Source organism: Xenopus laevis, chromosome 5L, assembly GCF_017654675.1.
Source record: "Xenopus laevis strain J_2021 chromosome 5L, Xenopus_laevis_v10.1, whole genome shotgun sequence".
In the NCBI taxonomy this organism is placed as follows: domain Eukaryota; kingdom Metazoa; phylum Chordata; class Amphibia; order Anura; family Pipidae; genus Xenopus; species Xenopus laevis.
In genome coordinates, this window is record NC_054379.1 from 119,856,596 (window position 1) to 119,879,680 (window position 23,085).

The 23,085-nt window shown below is 37.8% G+C and overlaps 1 long non-coding RNA gene across 3 annotated transcripts in view; it reads right to left on the minus strand.

Annotated features, from left to right (window-relative positions):
• Window positions 1-19,526, minus strand: part of LOC121393802 — a 38,886-nt gene extending 19,360 nt beyond the window's left edge. For all 3 annotated transcript variants that reach the window (XR_005961372.1, XR_005961374.1, XR_005961373.1), the window contains exon 1: window positions 19,092-19,526. This is a non-coding gene — a long non-coding RNA (uncharacterized LOC121393802). The remainder of the gene's footprint in view (window positions 1-19,091) is intronic.
• Window positions 19,527-23,085: the final 3,559 nt, after the last annotated feature.

Here is a 23,085-nt window from a genome sequence, read left to right on the forward strand (position 1 = left end):
AAGGATTTATGTACCAGCATAATAGTGCTATGGAAAAAAGGGGGGCTGCAGTGGTATACTATTTTTATTTTATGTACCACATTAATAAATGAACCCCTGTATATTAATATGTATTCTTGCACACCAAAGTAACATCTTCCTATTCAAATTTAATAAGCCAAAATGGGTATTTTCCACTCATTCCCACAACTACATGAATGGTGGAAAAAAATAAAAGAGAGAAAGAGAGAGAACAGGACCTTGTTAAATGGAATCAATGTGTGGTACCAGATTATGGAGGCTGCACTTCCATGGGAATTAATAAGAGCGAGTAACTTTCACACTTAATTAAACAGCTTCATTATGCCAAGTTTATTATTTCTTGGGGTGCTACTTAAATGGAAGTGATAAAATAGTGCTCTAGTAATTTTCATCTGCAATTAAACAAGTTTCTGGAAAAGACAATCTTACTTTAAAATACACAGTACAGGAAATGTGAACTGGACATTGTGTATATGCATTAAATATATGTAATGTCAGCAGCTGTCTACTACTGGCCTACTACTAGCCTAATTCAGTTTGAACCTGGGGATAATTTATCAAATAACAATTATAACATTGAGGAATCATGAACAATCAGAAACCCCATTTACCTAGAAGGACATTAAATTAATTTATTCAATTTGTTGCAAGTGTCCATTTACAAAAATGTTTTTGACTGCTTTGAGCAGATGGATGTCATTGCGATTTATGGGAAGATAGTGGACAGTGCAGTTCAGCAGCAGCCATTGAATCATGATACCCTAACATGTATCCCATGTTTGTAGAAACAAATGTTTTTTCTCAATGTTGGAACAAATCGATCCAAAAGGTTTAACCCCTTATAATATGCTGAAAAAATCTGGGAGCTAATATATGTTAATGACTTCTAAGAGCCCAGCAAAAATCTGGGTACCCAAGGTTAGGAAATATTGAAATTACATCTTCACCCTGGTGGTATTTCTATGGACGCGCAAACTTTTTTGCCTGGTACAGTTTTGCAGCAAAATTCATGTTTTTGACAGTGGCCCACAAGGGCTGCTGCCTTAGTGCCCCCCAAACCCTCTACCGGGCCCCCAGGGCCGGATTTACATAGAGGGCACCCCAAGGCCCACTGCCGTTCGGCGCCCCTGTCCCCTCCCCTTTATTCGTGCAAATTTTCATCATCAATGGGGAAATTTAAAAAAATATTGTATCTCCAGCGCATCCCCAGTGTTTTTGAACCAAAGTGGGTGTGGTTGGGCATCATGCTGCCCCCCTAAAATCCTGCCGCCCTAGGCCCGGGCCTAGGTGGCCATTCCACAAATCCGGGCCTGCGGGCCCCCCCGACGCAGCCACAAAGCTCCTCTGGCCCCTCTGCCCGAGTGGCAACCCCCACTGCCCCCCCGTGAGTGCATGTCAGATGTCAGAGGCAGCAAAGAAGGCATAGTGAAGGGAGCAGGTCTTTGCCAGTGGTGCCCAGTCCGACCCTGGTTGGCAGTAATGAATCCTCTCCCCATAAACTGGTTCCTACTTCTTTTCAGTTTCATCTATGTGCAAAGTTCTTCTGTCACTTACCGTGATTCAGGAGCTCAGGCAACTTTATAGACATTGCATTTGCCAACGTCTGGTCCAGTGGAGAGAATGTAATTGCTATACTGACTGCCCCCAGCTTCAGTGGTCCTGGGTTTACCTGGGCTCTATCTCCATAACCCCACTATCTACTGGTTCCTAAGTGAAATATTTTAAGAGCTCGGCTGTCTGTTCATCCCTTTATGCCATTAACTGTCTATACCAGTGATCCCTAACCAGTGGCTCATGAGAAATGTTGCTTCCAGAGGCCTCAAAGCAGGTGCTTATTTTGAAATCCTGATTTGGAGGCAAGTTTTGGTTGCATAACAACTAGGTCTACTGCCAATACTGCCACATAGAGTCTCATGTAGGCTGCCAGTCCACATAGCCAATAACAGCACTTATTTTGCACTACCCAGAATATTTTTCATGCTTGTGTTGCTCCCCAACTCTTTTTACATCTGAATATGAACCCTGCACACAATCTAAAAAGACATCTGACATCTTCTGCAAAATATCTGCCTCTGTGGCCCATAGATTTCCTTCTTAGAACCTAAAAGAACAAGGTTTATAACACAGTTATGTATGTCGTCTCCTTGGAACAGCAAAAGCAAAATGTTTCAGTAACACAGGAGCAGGTATTTGTAGTTATATCTCTAATGAGAAGCAAGTCAAATGTTTCAGCAAGTTTGGAAACCCTATGAATATTGATAGTTTGTTGACTTCAGAAGAATTTGTGACTAATTATTTTGTAGCTCTCTTGCAAAACATTTATGCTATGTGCTTTTAATGCTCTAAATGCATTAGAACATGATCCTATACTACATCCCTTATATGTAGGAATAAGATATCAACCCAGTATAGAAATCCTTTATACGTACATATAATGAAAAAATTAAATGTATAAATTGAACGGTTCTTTATAGATGATGTTCAGTCATATCTCTGTATAATACATGTGATCTGATGAATTATTTAGCAGGTACAAAGATTAGAAATTAGGCATTGTTCATATCATATTTTTCATGATTAGTGAAATCATAAGCAGGCTCTTTATCCTTATCTACATTACATATGTGAGATGATTGAAAAGAACAGCCAACAGAAACTTGCATCTATTAAACATAGACATTCCAGAGTAGGACTCTCTACAAACAGAATAGTAAAGGAGCCAGGGAAAACTTGTTAGATATTAAGATTAAATTCCTTAATCCTCCCTGGGAGGATACCCAAGGGGATGGACTTTGTTCATAAGATTGCAAAGTTTACGTATATAAAAAAGAACAAAACCTTTAGTTGTATGACAGGTATTCTCCTTCGAAAGGCTGTACAGAGAAAGCAAGCTTTAGGAATAACAGGCTAATGCAACACATTTTTACCAAATCAGTGCAAATGGATTTTGATTGGGTTTTGGGCAATATACAATTTTCTCCTCCAAATTCAATTTCCTAATTGTAGATCTTTCTCCTTTCAGCACAATATTCACTTATCTCTACTATTGCTATAGTAAGATGTAACTATTGAATGATGATTCAAGGCGGGATTTACCATAAGTGCCATGCCATGTTCTCAATAATGGCTCAGCTGTTACTTATCTGGCCACAGTTGCTGAGTATTAGCCATTAATCTGCTTATATAACAGCTGCCACTTGCTGCCCACTGCCAGACTCCACTCACTCACACCCCCTTGATTTGTGACCCCCCCAATGGCACCTGCAGCACTCTCTCTCCCAAAGTCTGTCCAACTTTCTCCCAACTTTCTGATTTCAAAAGATCTCTTAAAACTCACTTATTTAGAGAAGCCTACCCTTACTCTTGCTTAACTACCAAATGCAATACCATATGCTACAACTCTCACCCACTTAATTCTGATCTTGCCCACTCCAACACCTTGTGTCGTATTCCCTTCTCTTTAGATTGTAAGCCCTTTTGCACAGGGCCTTCCTCACCTTTTGTACTGATATTGGTCGTGATTTTTTGTAACTCCATGGGGGTTATTTACTAAACTCCAAATATTTTATAAATGTTTTATGTTTTATAAAATCTGACTTTATGTTATTAAACCCCCTGAAGATGGAAAAGTCAGAATCAGAAAATCCAGCATCTCAGACCTGTCGACGTTGCATATAAGTCAATGGGAGAAGTCACAATGATTTTTTAATATGTGCTGGCTTTCGTGCAATACCCTGAAGTTTTCAGAATTTTTGGGCAAAAATCCAATTGTTTTGGGCAAAAAAAAACTTGAACATTTCAGGAAAATGGAATAATAAATAAGCATAAAAAATCGAGTGGATTTGATCAGAGTTTGTAGCAGAAAATATTGAGATCAATTCGGATTTTGATAAATAACCCCCCGTATGTTCTACGAATGTAATTCATGTGATTTAGTTGTATAAACACGTTTACTTAACAGTGATGCACAATATGTTGGCGCTATATAAATACATGTTTAGAATAATAATATTAATAATGTAAACTCGACTAGTAAAGGAACTGAAGTGAATGGTGAACAACCTCCATGCTACAAAGATGTGTCAGTGATATATAAATAAAGGATAATAAATTGTACATAAATCTCCACCAAACACCAGAGTCTAATGCTCCCCTTTTCACAATAGTTATTCCTTCCTAAACCCTGTCATTATTATGAAATAGTCACTAATCAAAACTTCTCTCTAGGCCATGCCTATTGAAGTCCATTTTATCCTACTGACCAGTCCATACAACAACAAGAATATGTAAGAAATACTGTATGCCTTCTCTATCATAATATACAGTATATAGCAGTAAGCATTTTCTTTTTAGATTTCATAGAGTATTGGAGTACTTTAAATAACCTTATATTCACAACTGACAATATCTATCTATATTAAAGGTAAGATGAGAAACATATTTGTTGGCGGGGTTGAATAAGTTAATTTGATTGCAACAAAAGTGAGATCTGCTTAGGAACGACAAGCAACATGTTAACTGTGATATTGTCTTTACACTGCATAATACATTTACTAGACACCTTAACAGTGTAAAAGAAGTCAGTGACTTAATTCCTGGCTGATTAAAGGGGGATGTAGCATTTCATTACCACATAGAATGTAAATATATTCCCTGTGTGTTTCTGATTGTTTCAATAAAGTCTGCCAACAGTATGTGCTTATATGATTAACTTCGCATATATTTAACAATGAAATCACAACAATCCAAAAATAAACCCTGTAATGGCTCCTGCAAAGTAGATGTGCAATCAGCTTTACCCATAAAACCAAGAACATCATTCTAAATATCCCAATTAAGCAGGGAGAAAGGAGAGCAGAGCAGCTCTTCATGCAAATGGTGAATGGCAGTGACAATAAAAAAAAAAAGTCAGACTTGGGATTGAAATCTCGCTCTCTTGAGGTATAAAAAAAAGTTAAAGTAAAGAATTACTTGAAAAGGAAAATCAAATCCTTTTCTGTCTGTGTCAAATCCCTGTTCTCTAATAAGGGCACAGCCATTTATTGTACTAGCATCCAAAATATTCTTCCACGTCGGAATATCATAGCAGAAGACAGAAGTGAGTGGGGACACTGCGTACAGTTTTCTGCCAATAATACGGCCAAATGACATTTTAAAAAATCATAAATGAATTATTAATGCATAATTAATTAAACCTGTTATCCTTTACCCCATCATCTTTTTCAGTAATAACTTTTGGATGTACCATTTTACTGGATCTGCTACCCTTATCTAAATATGACAGCAATGCCTAATCTTTGGTCAGGTATTAGTTGCCCTTTTATGTATTGTAGATTTTTGTTTTTTGTCTGTGCTCCGTTAAAGCATCAGAAGAGGTTAGACTGTGTTCTGAGGTGGAGTGGAACAGGAAAACATACATTTTGGCTTTGCACCACTTTGTCTAAACTACCCTGTTTATCCCTGTAATAAGGCACTTAAAGTCCAGTAAACACTACATTGTTTTAACTAAAGTTGACTGGGGGGGGGGTGTCTTTGCTTTGTATCTGACCCACCCATGCCCTTCAACTTTCTGGACACTCTGGATGAGTTGCTGATCATATTATTTGATCATATCCATCCCACTCATTTTCTTTCCTCTAAGCAGGGCCTCCATTGCTTCATCTTGCTAGTTCAGTTGGCAATAAATCTGCCTTGTAGATCTAAGTGTAGTCCCAGAAATATACAGATCATAAGCAAACCAATACAATGTTATTTTTAGAGATAGCTTGGCTATTAGAACCTGGCTTCCATTCAATATACTAAACAGAAACTCAGCTCACCAAACTAACCAATGACCATCTCCAGACACAGTCTGAATGTCACTATTGCATACTCATCCTTTTAGATCTATGGCACATAGACCTTGCCACCCACCCACTCCTGCTAGGCGCTGCCCTTTCATTGTTTAAACCTTAATTGGCTAATCATTCATTTAAATAGTTTTTTCTGGCTCCACCTCCACCTCTTTCCTTCTTTATATTGGAGCTCCTCAAGGCTATGTCTGAGGCCTCCTGCACTTCTCACACTATACAACTTCTCTAAAAAAACTGGTTAAGTCATTTGTATTCCAGAACCACCATTATGTTAATGGTACCGGAATCTACTCTAGACTGCTCTCATTCCATCTTTTCCAAAGTCACAGATTGCATTCCTGCTATCTTCTCCTAAATGTCACAATGCCACCTACAACTGAATTCATCACAGATCACCTCTTGTTTCATTAATAGTCAACAACTTCATCTTTCATTCAACCACACAGACATGATGCCAAGGTGTTATATTTTGACTCCCATCTGTCAAATTTAAACCCTTGCCAAATCCTGTAGCTTTCATCTGGGTAACAGTGCATGAATAATGCCATACATTAGCTAACCAAATCACTTATTCAATCTCTTATTATTTCTTGCTTCATTACTGCAGCTTACTACTTGCAGGCATTACTCTATACCACCTTTCAGATTTTATTGTTGGTCTTGCCCACCTATCTCATTTTATTTCACATGCAAATCCCTTCACTGGCTCCCAGTTTCCTCTTAAATTTCAAACACTAATACATTCAAGCCCCTGAACTATGAACCCTATCCCTATATCTCAGATCTGATCTCAAGATACCACTACGTACCACAAAAACCAAACAATCAAAATCTACTTTCTGTTTCAATCAATAGTTTGATCAATTTACCAATCAATTCCATCAATAGGTAAATATAATAATGCCCTGCTTTTATCCAATGAATAACTGCTTGTCACACATAACATATATATACCACTCTATTTATCAAGTATGTCAGTTTGTTAAAATTGAAGACTTGTAACTGTAAATTGACGGGGAGTAAAATCCATTTGCTGAAATTGTATTAGTAAGTGAAGGACAAAACTCCCTTTACACTGACAGCAATAGCATTTTATTGTTTTGATGGCGACAGATATCTGACTTGATTGTTTAACTAGCCAGGCTAGCAGTCAGTTACCTAATTCGGGAACTGCTGAAAATATTATAGGATTTTCTCATGGCCTGTGTATTTGGAGAGCAGAACGATTAAGGACCTGAAAGGCTGACTGCCAGGCATTCACACTATAGTGTATGATGGTATATATTAATGTACAATCACTGGTACCTGAATACTAGGCAGTGGCACATCATCTATATCTATTTGAGAGTACAATGCAGCCACAGCATGAAATAAATTTACAGTTTGTATATAAGATTTTCCAAATTGGTCGTGTATTTATATAAATTATCTACCTGTGCCTAGAAATATAACTATATCTACTGTATATATACTGTAGTTAGTATATCCTATTATTTACATTGGTATCTAGTATAATTTTTATTGGTTAGCAACCATTATTACTATTATTATTATTATAGTATTATTACTTAGTACCATTGTTTCTTGCAGTATAAAGAGATACAAGAACAGTTTACATATACAGGGATGGGATCAATACAGTATAGGCTTTCCACTAATCATCCCATCTGGACATACACCAATAGACTCAATTTTATTGAAACAATTCAAGTTTTTCAAAGCAATTCTCCCTTTCTCTGTAATAACAAAACAGTACTGTGTACAGATATGGGATCTGTTATCCATGTTATGCTAAGGATTTCCTGATAATTGGTCTTTCTGTAATTTGGATCTTCATACCTTAAGTCTAATAAAAAATCATATAAACATTAAAGAGACCCAATAGGATGGTTTTGCTTCCAATAAGGGTTCATTCTATGTTAGTTTGGGTCAAGTACAAGGTACTGTTTTATTACTACAGAGAAAAGGAAATACTATATAAAAATTTGGATTATTTATATAAAATGGGGTGTATGGGAGATAGCCTTGGCGTAATTCAAAACTTTCTGGATAATGGGTTTCTCGATAACGGATCCCATACCTGTACCAGATTGCAACTAAGATATAATTAATCCTTAATGGAAGCATGGCAGTCTTATTGGATTGAATTACTGTTTGATTTATTTTTTAGAAGACTTAAGGTATGGAGATCCAAATTACAGAAATATTCATTATCCAGAAAACCGAAGATCCCAAGCATTCAGACTATGCACTTGGTATGCCTGTTCCATTCTTTTTCTGTAGCTGGGGAGGAAAAAGATTTTCAGATTGTAATAAAAGTAGGAAATCCCCATAGATAAGACTGTCTAGCTGTATTAGAAATGCTTTATTTTGGTAAAAATGTTGATGTATTGAAAAAGTATGAATTTTAATGAATTGTTTCTTTGAAGTAACAGAGTTATAAAAATGCTACCTTGGTAGCATTCAATTGTGCTAACTAGGAAGGTCTAAAAAATACTGTATACACAGCAATGAAACCACACATAAGCATAAGGGGTCATCGGCCTCCACACACGCAGTTTACAAACTGTCATTTTATAATGCAATCAGCATGTTTGTTACCCACAATGCAGCATTTTCCCCCCAGAATTCCAGCATTTTTGTGGTCATCAGGGAAGTAGTGCCTGATGAAATTGTTTGTAACCGATTCAAGCTATTTGCTGCTTTGGGGCATAATAAATCTTGGACAATTCAAGTTTTTTTATCCCGAAAAATTTACATTTTTACTTGGAGTGCATCTTGACCAAAGTCTTGACCCTTTAAAGAATAGGATTTTTCACACAACTGCAGGGAATTTCAATAATGTTTTCAATTAACATGAAGGCACAGCTGCTAATTTTTGTTTTGACCATCAGGGGGGCACCTTGAACCTTCATGTCTGAAAGATCCATCTCTAGATCTGCTTGAAGAAATGACAAAATTCCAGCAATGTGCTAAATCAATTCAAGAGAATATGATTCACATTTATCTTCAAACATTTTACAGAGCTTGAGGTTTAGATGAGCACATTTTCAGTTACAATGAGTGAAGACTTAGGAGGTTATTTATTAAAGGTTGCGTTGTGTTTTCCCTGAAAAATTTGAGTTTTCAAGGGTAGTTTAAGTAAAAAATTGTATTTTTCGGGATAAAAAACTTGAATTTTTCAAGATTTATTATGCCCCAAAGCTGCAAATAGCTTGAATCTGAAAATACTTCAGCTGAAACCTGTCAAGGTCATGTAGAAGTCAATGGCAGAGGTCCCTTGAACCATTTCAAGATGTTTTTAGCCTTCAAGATTCACTGTTTTTTTCTGAGGTTTGTACTCGAAAACTCAATCAATTCAAGCTATTTGGGGACTTTTTTCGCTGATAACTTGATGAGTTCAAGTATTTGAATTTTTGCATTCATTCGAGTTTATCCCCCTGATTGCATTCATTTGAGTTTTTTACATTCAAGTTTTTTCATAAATAAGCAAACATTGTGAGTTGTGAGTTTATTCGCTGTATAAAAAACCTCACAAACTCGACCTTTGATAAATAACCCCCATAATGAAGTTAAAGAGGATGGGGCATCCTCTTCTTTTCAGCCTCTATACCCTCAAAGTTTAAAGGAGACATATAGGATACGTAAAAAAAAACAAAAACTCTACTTTTGTAGGCAATAGAATAAATAGTGCCGTTTTACTGGGGCTACAAATATTATCATCAAAAATGTCCCCTTTATTTTAGCTGCCTATAGATCTTCTACAGTTGCGGTCCGTGTTTCAAATGAGGGGTGGGTGTATCCTAATATCTCTACCAGAAGCACAGTAGGAGGGGGATAGCCAATCATAGCCCTTCAGGCAAACACAGGTTTCAGGTCAGCCTAGATGCTGATTGGTTCCTATACTACAGTGCAGTGGGCTGAGTGACCCCAGCTCTCCTGCACAACCAGAGAATTCAGCTGGCAGGAAGTGGAAAAAATGGGCAGTGGTAGTTGGGTTTTGGGGCAATTATTCAATAAATCAGCTCCAAAAACATATTTTTAAGCACATACCTTCTATAGTTATAATGTATAATGCGCTGGCAGATTCTTCTTTCTGCACAGTATGTCTCCTTTAAGATTTGGAGCGTTAGTAATCACTGCACCATTGGAAATAAGTTAAAGCCTTCATAAATAAGATCAACATTTGACTGAAAGTAGCGTCCTTCACGCCTGTACGAGAGAACTATGATCATAAATGTACAATATTCCATAATCTTTTCCCAGGATTTTGCAGATCAATGCAGATGCGAGAACTGGTCCCTGTCCTTCTGTACAGGATTCATAGTATGTGAATTCCCTTCCTTGTACAACCTGTCTTGATATATTAGACTTTGTCATCACTGGACAGGTCCTCATTTTAGTATTTATAGTGAATTGATGTGCCAGATAAATCAATACATTGTGTACATTATCTAATTCAGCTTTCCTTAAATCTAAAGAACAATTGACCTTGTAAGGGATGTAACCATACATTGAATTTTGAGAACATAATAATGGAGGTGCCACAACATGCTGTGAACTGTACTGCTAAGCCTTTTACTTGCATTGGAGTGTAGCTTTCAAGGCTTCCAAAATACATTTTTGCTAAGCGGTATTCTTATAGCAGGACTGCCAGGGCAGAGCATTGAGGATGCATGTTTGGGGGCCAACATTTTCTATTTAAAGTTAAACAGAACCCCAAATGTTCTATTAGATCAGTGTGCCAGGCGGTAATATGATGGTAATGTATGATGGCAATCTTGCCCACTGGAGGAAAAATAGACAGGGTAAAATAGGCAGGGTAAAATAGAAGTACTATTATCTGTCGGATAGCTTTATCCCATTTTTAATGTGCCGGAGCAGTTTTGCCATCAAGTCAATGTCAAGCAGAGCCTTAATTGTTGGTATTTTATACTTAATACAGAGAAGATTGCTTTTCGAGGTTCATTTTCTTTAAGCGCATGACTGTGCTGTTAGCTTTGGATACTCTTTGTAATGACTCTACCTAAGGAAAGGGATGATTACATACCACATTCCAAGCATAACGGCAGTACACCTGTTCTGATGAAAGTAATGGAACTGATTGTTCACAATTTGGATATTCTTTAATTTTTTTGTTATGCCGAAGCTAGCTGCGTACTGAAACTGCATTTCATTTCTCAGAAGGATATTTAGGAGAGTAGTTTCATCCCTTTTTCAGTGTTTGTGGATTAGAGACATAACAACACTACACCAGCTGAGCCTTCATATGCTGTGCCATAAAACAGTATGCAAAAATAAAAAGCTCACTATGTCAAACTACCAATCTGTTCTGTAGATGAGATTGAATCCTCCAAAATGCAGTAATTTTGTGTTCTGTGCCGGCAAGTGGTTGCAGAGGTTGTTAAAACATTTCTTTTCACAGCCCATTATTTCCATTGAACAGCTGCTGCCTTATTACAACGCTAAACATTGTGCAGTTCAAAGTAAAGAAACCCACGGTAAAGTTGCAAGGCATGAGTAGGTTGTCTCAATTACTGGAAACTTGCTGACTATATAAATGTCTGAAATGTTTTCTGCAACTGATGGATCCACATGACCAAGCTTTTGTGTAACAAGGATAGAAATGGCTTTATATACAGTAACATTTATCATTTTCTCATTGTAATGAAGAATAAGACACAGTCCATAGCAAATTGGGAGCGATACGCATGCTGCACACTTGTCTAAATTCAGTTTTTCTCTATTTGAAAGCTAGCAGTTCTGGCACAATTTCCTCTACACATACTGTACATGCGAGCTTCAATTAATCCCTGTTTTTACAATATTAATAAGTAAAAGATCAATCCTGCTTGTTTAACATTTGTTTATGTCAGCTGTTTATAGACAGGTAAGCAAATCTAGCTCTATAGAGTAATTATTTTCTAGTTCAAGTAAATGACATTGCACTGATTTTAATGAAGACAATTTGTCAATAGAGAGAGATTTCATAAGGAAACATCCCATTATATGACTGTATGTTGTGATGTTGAAAGTTGGCAAGCTCTGTTGCATAGATAAATGCATTATTTACACATCTTTATGTTTGTAGACACCTTTAGGCTAGGGCCACATGACACAGATTCTCCTCAGGCAGTGAATCTGCTTCTGTATGATCCCCTTTTCTTTCGGTGAGAAATGCAAAATAGCCATTCGGCACCGAAATCCTCCGCATCTGCCTGCACCCAAACAGAGGTAGTGATTCCAGGTGCAGGCAGCACAGCAGAAGAGAAGCAGCAGCAGGGCAGAGGATTCTTGGTCTGCTTTGGTCTGTTGTTAGGAAATGTAGGGGGGAAACGGGGAACCCTGAAAAAATTTACGCTCTTTTGCAGCATATCACCCTGAAAAATGTAAAGTCGCCAGCATTTTTTGGGACTTATGGGCTGCCTCCATTGGGAGAACCGCTAGTACTTAGTATGTCAGTCCGACCCTGCCTTTATGGTCAACAGTGTTTCTGCCTCAATTGGGGTGATATTGGCAAAGAGAGAGAAAGAGGATTGTGCTTAAAAGATTGAGAATACTGTATGTGTTGTTTCTGGTATGTGTTATGAAAAACCAAACCTGGCTAGCCCTTCACTAGCAATTTACATGAAATCAGAAGGTATTTACTTGTCTTATGCCATACACACAGCACTGCCTAGATACCAAAATAAGAGTTGTAATTCTTCTATAAGGCTTTTTGACTTCCTTTTAGCCCTTCTCATCCTAACCAGTTTCGGTTTCTCATTTCACTACTCTCCAAGTCCTACCCCTCAGAAGCCATTCTTATTTTGGTTATTTTTTTTTTTATTCTTTGTTTCACCAGAATTTATTTTACTATACCAGTCTATGGGCTTTTTATCAGCCACGAAACACAGTGAAATATTTTGCTCATACCTATTTTCCACTGCTATACATATACTAATATAAGAAAAAATTTAGGCCACAACACCGTGCTCCATGAAAACAAAACGTTTATTTAGTCCATTAAAAACAAACCATCACTAAACCAACGCCTTGCGTGTTTCGGGCGTTACTATCTTTAATGTATAGCCCAACAGTATGTGAAAAAGAAAAGGCACTGAGTACTAAATGTAGATTACGGACAATATTGAAGCTACATGAATTGTAAAAATTGGTTTCAATGGGTCAGCTTGAATGTTGTTTACAAATTGTGCATACAGATAATATTTTAATGATTCTCAAGGAATGACTTGGAAACCAAGCACTGTCTGTTTTGGGTTGGCACCTTCCTTTCTTTGTGTTTCTCACTTATAGCACCCCTCCAGTACTCTATAGGTTCCAGGAAAACAGTAAGGAGCGTAACTTCAGTTCAGTACAGGGAGAGGATAAAGAATTTTTTGAGAAAATTTAGAAGGGAATGTCACCCCAAAAAATAATTTTGCCTAATAAAATAAAACAGCATTCTAAGCAATCTTGCAATATACATTCATTACAATTGACCAAATATTTGCACGTTATAGACATTTATCTATTTAATTAGACACCTTCCTAGAATAAGTTTCAAAATGAACAATATACAGAAGTTTATGGAACATTCATATGTGTTCTCCTGCAACAGGGATTCCCAAATGGAGGTAATTCAGTGCAAGCTCTGGATATTTTTAAGGTTTTGTTATATGAAATGGAGTAGATGTTGGTTATATCAGTCTTGGTAGTGATTAATAAGTTGCACTTTGAGCCTGAGCGCTGATATCTTTCATTGCAGCCAGCATCTCTGACATGTCAGTAATCTCACTGAAATGAAATGCTCTCGAATGAATTTGAGCAGTTAAGTGGCCACAACCTCCCAACTAGCATGTGCTAATGCAAACTACACATATCACTAAGGAAATCCAATCAGCCGTCATTAAATTGTGTTGCAGCTTACAAACACTAACATGCCTTTCTCCATTGAGGGTAAAGTGTTTATATCTTGAGCTTCTGCCCTTGGTATTGATTTGCCACGGACAAGGCTCCACTGTAGCACTGCCTTCATTTATCTCTGTTTGTAACAGTGTAGGCCATGCTCCTGACATGATTGATGTTACAGGAAGCTAGAAGGGGCAGGTAGAAGGGTTATATACAAGGCTGGATAAAAAAGGATGATCATTCATTGCTAATTCAAAGGAGACGCTCTCCGCAGTAGGTTATACAGTAGAAAGGCTGATGTAAAGGGGTAGCCTACCCTAAAAGCAACTATTAGTATGTAGTTGTAGGCAATTCTATTTTAAGACAATTTGGAAGAGGCCATTTATTTTTGTTCTTGGTGATTTTTCAATTAACTGTTTATTCTGCCAAACTAGAGTTTAGAATTTCAGTGGTTATTTGGTTGCTATCATTCCACATACCCTAGTAACCTGCCAACAGTTTGGAAGTCAGAAATGAGGAGATGAATAGAACAGGGTGCCACAGCTGAAAAGGAGAAAATTATCTTCATACTTACCCAAATTTTCCTTTTCTGGCCACTCTTCATGTCAGCAAAAACATACGGGTAGGGTGTCAGCAAAAACATACGGGTAGGGTCCCACCCGGGTAGGGTCCCACCCCCCGACCTCTACCTGTATCTTTTTGCTGACATGAGGTCACCAGGAAATCATTTTTTTTTTTCAGTTGCAGATGTAATTTCCAAACACATAAAAAATGTATATAAAATGGGTGTGGTGTATTCACAATATTAGCAGTTTTACCCTGCCAATATTATATTCTCTCCCCAGCAGGTAAAAATGCTCTAAAACCAACATTTCAGTGTACTTTTTAACTGCCACTGTGCTCTTAGTAAATGCTTTGAATCCCATTTATCTTGCTGTGTAAATAACAGTGACAAAATACACCACACATTATCAGGCATCACCAGATGAAAAATGTTCTGTTTATCAAGCTTTGTATTGATTATCAGTGATTGCGTACCTCTGTGTAAAACTCCGGTTTAAACAGACACAGCCTTTGAAAATGCTATAGAAAAAAAAGGTTCATCCATCCAGGTCTGAAGTGTTGTAAAATAACAATATCAAACCCAGATTCTTACACCTTTTTTGTGGTGTAAATTATTTTACACCGTTTGATAAATAAGCCCCTTTTGTATATGGAATATGCAGGTGTTGAGAGGCAGTCTACAATTGGAAATGCCAAAGTGAGCTAGCATTTGCCATGGACAGTGCTTTTTACATACTTTGCAATGTGAAGTGGTTACATATTTTGTGCATATTGACTGCCAACTGCCAACCCTACATCAAAGGAGAGACAGAAGAAGACAATTAGTAAATGTAAGCAAGGATTAAATCTCACATATAGTGAGCTGAAACAAGGAGCAAAAAAACGATGATATACAGTATGTGTGAAACCTGTGATGCAGCTGAAGCAGTGATGAAATGTCAGGGGTACTCCATGAGATGGATAAGAATGTAGTGCAGAGATGACCACTATAATACAATTTTAAAGGGCAGATGCTCATCAGCTAACGTTTGTTTCTATTTATACAGTTTTCTTAATTTATATTAATTTAAATTAAGCAGCAAGTGACAGAAGAATTTGGTTAAAGATAATCATTTTAATCCTTCACACACCATAAATGTTTAGAAATGTACAAGGTCACATAATTCTGTCTTAACAACAACAACAAGTGGATGGTGTGTCCCCCACCCTGTCAAGATGCCAAGACAATAAAAAGCAGAACCCATAGCAGCTACTGAGGTGAAACTAAGAGATTCCTCATGCACCTTTGGATGCAGCAGCCATGGGTGTAAGGCAGTGTCCCCCCAACCAGTGGCTCGTGGGCAACATGTTGCTCACCAACCCCTTGGATGTTGCTCCCGGTGGCCTCAAAGCAGGTGTTTATTTTTGAGTTCCAGGCTTAGAAGCAAGCTTTAATTGCATAAAAACCAGGTGCACTGCCGAACAGACCCCCCTGTAGCCTGCTAGTCAACATAGGGGCTACCAAATAGCCAACCAGAGCTCATATTTGGCACCATAACATTTTTTGCATGCTAATGTTGCTCTCCAACTTCTTTTACCTGTGGTTCACAGGTAAAAATCATTTGGGATCCCTGATGTAAGATATGAAAGAAATAATAGGACTCATTTACAAATGGAGAATGAAGTGTGCAAAAAACAGGAGCACTTTGCGCATTGCCATATCCTCTTGATGAATTGCTGTTGGTCTCTGTACTCTATTTTGAAACACTGAGACCTCGTCTACCCCCATAAATACAGTGCTGCCTGAGTCTGGCATCCCCACTACATGTCCCCTAACATGGTCATTAAGCTAGTGAGCAGTGGTGGATGCAAGAAGCAACTGGACTCTGTATTTATCACTGCACCCATGGTGGGTGGTAGGAACAGAGTCGACTTGTGTTCGTTGTTGCTTCAATCTACAACTAAGGGCACATTTTTAAGACATTACCCCAGGCAGAAGTGCTCTATGCATGAGTGGAAAAATTCCATCTGAATTTTTCTGTATTGTATGCCTTTGCTAATTGCCCAGAGCAATTGACTACCACAAAACTAGGGGTAAACAGAAGTGGCCTGCCTAGGGTGCAGTGATGGGGGGAGTGGGGCAGGTAGCTCTTCTGCCTACCTCTAGTCTGGGTTCTCTCGCCCCCACTTGTGATCATGCACTCCGCCCCGTAATGTCACTGCACATGTTTTGTTGTTCACCCATTCACTTTGGAAAGGGACGTGGTGGCTGGCTGGGCAACTGGCCTGCTTGGCCCACCTCTGATTGAATGTACCAATGTTCAGCTCCCACTACAAAGACATTGATAGAAGCAGAATAGGAACCAAAAGCAAATGCAAAACCACCCATCAGTGTCCAGGTTCCACATCTACAATTCCTATTTGCAATTCATGAATATATTGCAATACATTTATCTTGTGACAGTAAAATGTGTTAATTGCAGACACTGACAATGATCTGGAACTTGAGACTTATGGTGATGTCATCTGGCATACACATACTGTATATAAAAGCTGAAGAGCGTGGATTCACCTCATTGCCTTAAACATCTGTATTAAAGAGATACTGACACCAGAAAATATTTTTTTTTATCATAATATTGTCTTTGTATACTATATATCATTTTTTTTATAAAAGTATGTGCCAGATGCTTTTAAATTACCTTTCTTACCCCAATGTTCCTCTATGAGGGGCTGTCATATTTGTGCACCAGGAGTCCGTTAGCATTAGAATCTCTAATTGACAAGTTGAGAATTCAGGTAATTCAGGTGTTAATATATAGCCATATACAGGCCAACACTCCCTTAACCACACAAGATGGAGTCCGTAGCTTGTGGTGCAGTGGGTGGTGCTAAATCTACAGCCTCACCAGTTGTTTTGAAAATCACTTAAAGTGATACTGACTCTATAAAAATACTTTTTAAAATATTAATGTACAGTCCATTAAAAGTTACCTATAGGTCAGGTTTTTGTTTTTTGCTGAGAGGTTTGTTTTTGTAAGCAAGTGTTAGTTGAAGTTTCTAAACCTGACTGTTTTGCCAACCTGACTGTCCCATCTCAGCCTTTCAGTTAAAGTTCCAAATGCTAACGGACTCCTGCTGCACAAATATGGCAGGCCCCTCAAATATGCAAATACGTTATGGAAAAGTTATAAGTAGCTTTCAAAGGAAATATTATGATAGATGTGAAAAAGAGTTTAATATCTGGTGTCAGTATCTCTTTAAGTCCAGGATCACACTGGAATGTAAATGCACTCCTCTACCAACTGGCCCGGATGTGCTTGATCCACAACCATCAAACCATCAGCTCAACCAGTCTGGCTCCCGGTCTTTCAATATATGACTAGCTTTATAAAATGAGTCGTTACGTAACAAGTTAACAAGGCTCATCTATTAACAAAGCTGCAGGTTCGGGTGTTTTACACTAGAAGCACTTATTGATACTATTACAGTTATTTGTAACCAAACACACTTCTTGTACTTTCACATAGTTCCACCAAGCTCCATTGTGCCTATTTTGCCTCTTCTGGTGAATTGTGAACAAGTGTTCCTATTCACACTGAACATAGCAGTGATTCCAGGTTCCCACAGCAGAATGCTCTAAAACAATCCTACGCTAACAGCATTTCAAGTGACACAATCCCGACTTAAATTTGTTACCGTGCAGTTGCATTTGTGCTGATGCATTGGGTGCTCACTGCACTGTGTTTGTCATTTACCCTGATGTCTTCGTTAAGTTTCAGTACTTTCCCACAGAATGCATTGTTTCATTACACAAATTAACATCAACAATAGTAAGTAGTCATTTACTTTCTAGCTATTTTGACCTTTTTATTGGTTGGAAATAGAAGTTAATTGATTGTAAGCTATGGCCAAAGTTAATGTGCCAGCACACTCTGACAACACATCTATGGCCCAACACAGCAGCTTTGGTTGTTGGGGTTTGGTAGGAGATACAGTAAGGTTATCAAATCATTTAACATATCAGGGACACATGTCATAAATGCAAGTTGCTGGGCTGCACTGATTCCATTTAAATCACAACAGTCCTTCAAACTGAAATTTTGGTTCCCAATAATTCACATGATCTTTTCGCCTTTAGTCAAAGCTTCAGAAGTGGTGCCCAGGTTGTATATTCATAAATAGTTTCATGTTTGTGCTATACTCAGATTCCAGATCCCCGGCTGCCTTGTGTAGCTCTGATTACATGGGTGATTCTCAATCTGTTTTTCTGCTACCAGCATTGTCTTTCCAGGCCCTCAGCTGCCACATGTAGCTAACAGCATACAAAGAACTTTTTCTGCACTGCTTAATGTTGTGAATAGCACATGAAATATATTTCCTAGCCCTTATATACTGCCTGCTGTGTGTACTGTGCAAAGTATCTTTCCTGTACTCCTGCAAGTGGTGAATAGTATAATAACCTCTCTATCTAGCCTAGTATACATTTTTCCAGACCATGTGCATACTCCCCATGTGCATACTCCCTGCTTGGTTCTGTTTGAAAGTTAATATCCAGATCCAAATATGTTACTTTTAACAAGTGTTAATTCCATATTTCAAGGTCAAGGATAATAAGTACAGGGGGAGAGAAGCACAGCATGCACACAGTAAAATAAAATCTAAGTATCTATAATTTGCAGAGTTCAGATTACAGTTTAGTAAATGAAAGAACCAGCTTGAAACAACAGGTCTCACCTGAGGCAATAGGCAGTGCATGCTGAAAGGTAATGTAAAAAGACTTACAGATTAAAGTAGGAGCTTCTGAAGCGGAACATGTCATTCTTCCAAAGGAAAAAAATTGCTCCCTCCGGCTGGAAAGAAGCTAATTACAGGCAGGACACTGGGACAAGTGAGGGGTAAGGAGGCAGTGATAGCAAGGACAAATAATAACAGGACAGTGCAGCTCTAAGAAGTGAGAGGGGAAAGAAGCCTGGTAAAGACAGAAGAAATCACTGAAGAGTTTGCTGCTGCAGCACTGCAATAAGTAGAAAGATGCTGCATGTCCCTGTCATTTCTCTAGCGTTTGAAATAATGAATGAGGTGGGGAAGCAGGGGATGCTTCCTACTCGTACTGAATGAGATGTCAGCAGGGTCTCAAGAGAGTGTAATGTAGCTCAGCTTGAGCCTGATCCTCCACCCCCAGATCTCGCCTTCATACTTTCTCATCCTCTCCTTCACCCTCCCCATTTGCTTTATCTGTCATTCAATTCCTGCCCAAATCACTTTATTCTCTTGTCAATGTCTCCCTTTCTTTGCAAATATGTCTAAGATCCCCCAGATTTCTGCACTCTTAGCTCTACGTTAGGGAAATCTATATGAGTGTATCCATATGCCCTTCTTTTCCAGCACTTAAACAGACAGTATCTAAAGACAGCACTAGTCACTACAGGATACTGTGCTGATAGAGACAACAGGCATAGGCAACATTTGGAACTCCAGCTGTTTCAGAACTAGAACCTTCAGCATCCATTCTAGGAATTGGAATTCACCAACAGCTGGAGCATCAAAGGTTGCTTACACTGTCAATGCTTAATTATATTCTTCTGTATGTGGAAATCTTCCTTTACCTGGGCTGCTTAGTATCACTTCTGAAACCTTATAGGGACAGAACTCATTGACTAACTGAAATGTGCCAAGACATACACATGACAACTAGACATTAATTTTATTTTAAATATATATATATATATATATATATATATATATATATATATATATATATATATATATATATATATGCCAGATTTACAATATGCAAAGGGGTATGCATTCATGAGCAAATTTACACCTACAATGCAATAATGTGTATGGGAAGGTACCCATAGGCATTTAATGTACCTGCCTAGCAAGTACTTCTGTGTGTTCTACTGCAAGCCAACACAAGTATTGATCAATATCATTCTGTCCTATGACTCTATACCAAGGAGTGGTGATTTATGTTAATTCTCCAGTTCTGGGGCTACAGACTGAGAAAGGAACACACTACAATTCTCCACATCCAACTGACTGTTGGATACTTTTATATGTGAAAGCAGTTCAACAGCATCTGAAGGGAATGGGTTATTCATCTCAGGGTGTTACATTGCATATGATAATATGTCATTTTCCATTTATTTAGAGACATATTCTGACCAACAGGCTCTCTCTGCAACTGAGGATACAGATCAAATGACAACTCTGGACTCTTTGCCTTCTTCCACACCTTTCTGTTTATTCTCTTTAGTATGCCTTTATTAAAGAGGCTGTTTACCTTTAGGTGAACTTTTTGTATGTTTTAGAATGACTAATTCTAAGCAACTTTTCAACTGGCCTTCATTTTCTATTTTGTAGTGGTTTTTTTTTTGAGTGTTATTTATTTGAGAATTATTTGCCTTCTTCTTTCCAGCTTTCAAATGGCCCCAGTTTACATACAAATGCTCTGTAAGTATACACATTTATTGTTATTACTAATTTGTATTACTCATATTTCTATTCAGGTCCTCTCCTATTCTTATTCCAGTCTTTCATTCAACTGAATGCATGGTTGCATTTGGGCTTTAGCAAACAGATTGCTAAAATGGAAAACCGGAGAGTTGCAGAATAAAAAGCAAAATAACTCAAAAACGTCTCAAAATAGCACTCTGTAAAAGTTAATTTAGAGGTGAACAACCCCTTTAATACCCTGCCACCAATTTTATATGGTTTTTTTATTGAGCTGTAAAAAAAATGACACACTAACAAAATACATTAATAATAGCAGAAATTGGTCTTCTTAAAATGTATGTGACAGTATTACATCAATGTAATCCCAGGGAATATTCAGATATTATATTAGTCCTTGCCCCAGGGAAGCTTACACCTTAATACCTTTATCATAGCCACATAAACACATACTAGGGTTAGTTTAATCAGAATCCAATTAACCTACCAATATTTCATTGAACAATGAGAGGAAACCAGAAAACATGGATGTAACCCACACAATGAGCAGAACATATAGTGGCTGATTAAAGCTGGCCATAGATGTAAAGATTTTTAAAAGATCCAATCGTTATCGTGAGACCATGATTATCTCGAAATTATCGTTTAAATGTACGATGTATACATCAACTAGAAAGACCATTTCAGGTGATATTGCCAGCAAAACTGAAGAGTAGCTGCCGGCTTGGCCCTGCAAACATAGATTGATTGCACTGGGACCGAGAAAGATTTTTAAACCTGGCCGATCAATTTTCTGACAGATGTCTGCCAAAAAATCGTAATATGTATGAACGTTCGAATCCCACTAACTGCACGATAATTTGACAGATTGGTTGGGCTGCACTGAAATCGGTCGTTCACCAAAGAAGAATCGTCGAGTCTATGGGGACCTTTACTCATATAGGTGCTAAATTGCACAAGCATGGTTGCCAGTAGAAACCAGGTTTTTACTTTCATTGTATAAGTTGTAGGGGCAGAGTAACATAGGGTCCAATATCGAGGGTTAATTAACCCTCGATATTCGACTGCCGAATGTAAATCCTTCGACTTCAAATATCAAGGTCGAAGGATTTACTGCAACGAAGGATTTTAATCCTTCGATCGAAGGATTTTCCTTTGATCAGAAAATTGTTAGGAAGCCTAAGGGGACCTTCCCCATAGGCTAACATTGGCCTCGGTAGGTTTTATTTGCCGAAGTAGGGGGTCGAAGTATTTTTTAAAGAGACAGTACTTCGACTATCGAATGGTCGAATAGTCGAACGATTTTTAGTTCGAATCGTTCGATTCAAAGTCGAAGTCGTAGTCGAAGGTCGAAGTAGCCATATTCGACCATTCAAAATTCGAAGTATTTATTCTTCTATTCCTTCACTCGAGCTAAGTAAATGGGCCCCGTAGTGTTCTGTTCAAAAGTAATTGCTAATTAGAAGCTATTGCCAACTACATTTTTGCAGTTTAGCACTTAGAGTAATAAATCAGCCCACAAGCTCAATGTACAGTAGATAGTCTTCTTGTCCATATGGCTGCTAAATAATGTGAGGAAGAGCACTATATAAGCAGTTGCTGTGCCAGCAGCAAAAAAGTAACTAAAATGTCGGAGGAAAATGAAAAAATTATAAAAGACTAGATTTGAATTGGATGGATTTGTTATAAAAACTGACCTTTACCTTATCTGTGTGGAGTCAGAAATAAAATTAATATCATGATTTGACAATACTTCATTTGTATTTCTCTCACAATATAGAATATGGGTTTAGTGGTTATTATTTAAACACAGTCAATAGTTATGTTGTAGAAAGTGATATAAGGGAATTAAACATGGCAGCCAAGGTCATAATATAATGGCATGACGTGGGAAGTGGCCATATTGATTTTCCAAAAGGAATCAGAAATAGTAGCAAATAAACACAGATATCTTAAGAACCAATTGGTCAGTAAATCAAAAGCCACACATAGCAAGCATTTTGCTTAGGGAGAAAAAGTAGAAAAAACATGTAAATATATTAAATGAAATCCGAGTCTTTCAGCCATGATAAGGGAAAGGTCCAGAGATATCTGTGTTAATGTGCTGTTAAAATGCTGTTGTTGCTTTTACCCTTTCCAAATGTGCTAAAACTTTCACAGCAATGGGTTGTAGTTAAAGCTGGCATTGATCGCAAGCACACAATGTATATTTAGATCTCCTTGTACTGAGTAATGACATATATCAGATTTTCCATAAAAACAAAGGCACTGTGGCTTGTAAGCTTATCTTACATTTTTAATTGAGACTTTGGCAGCT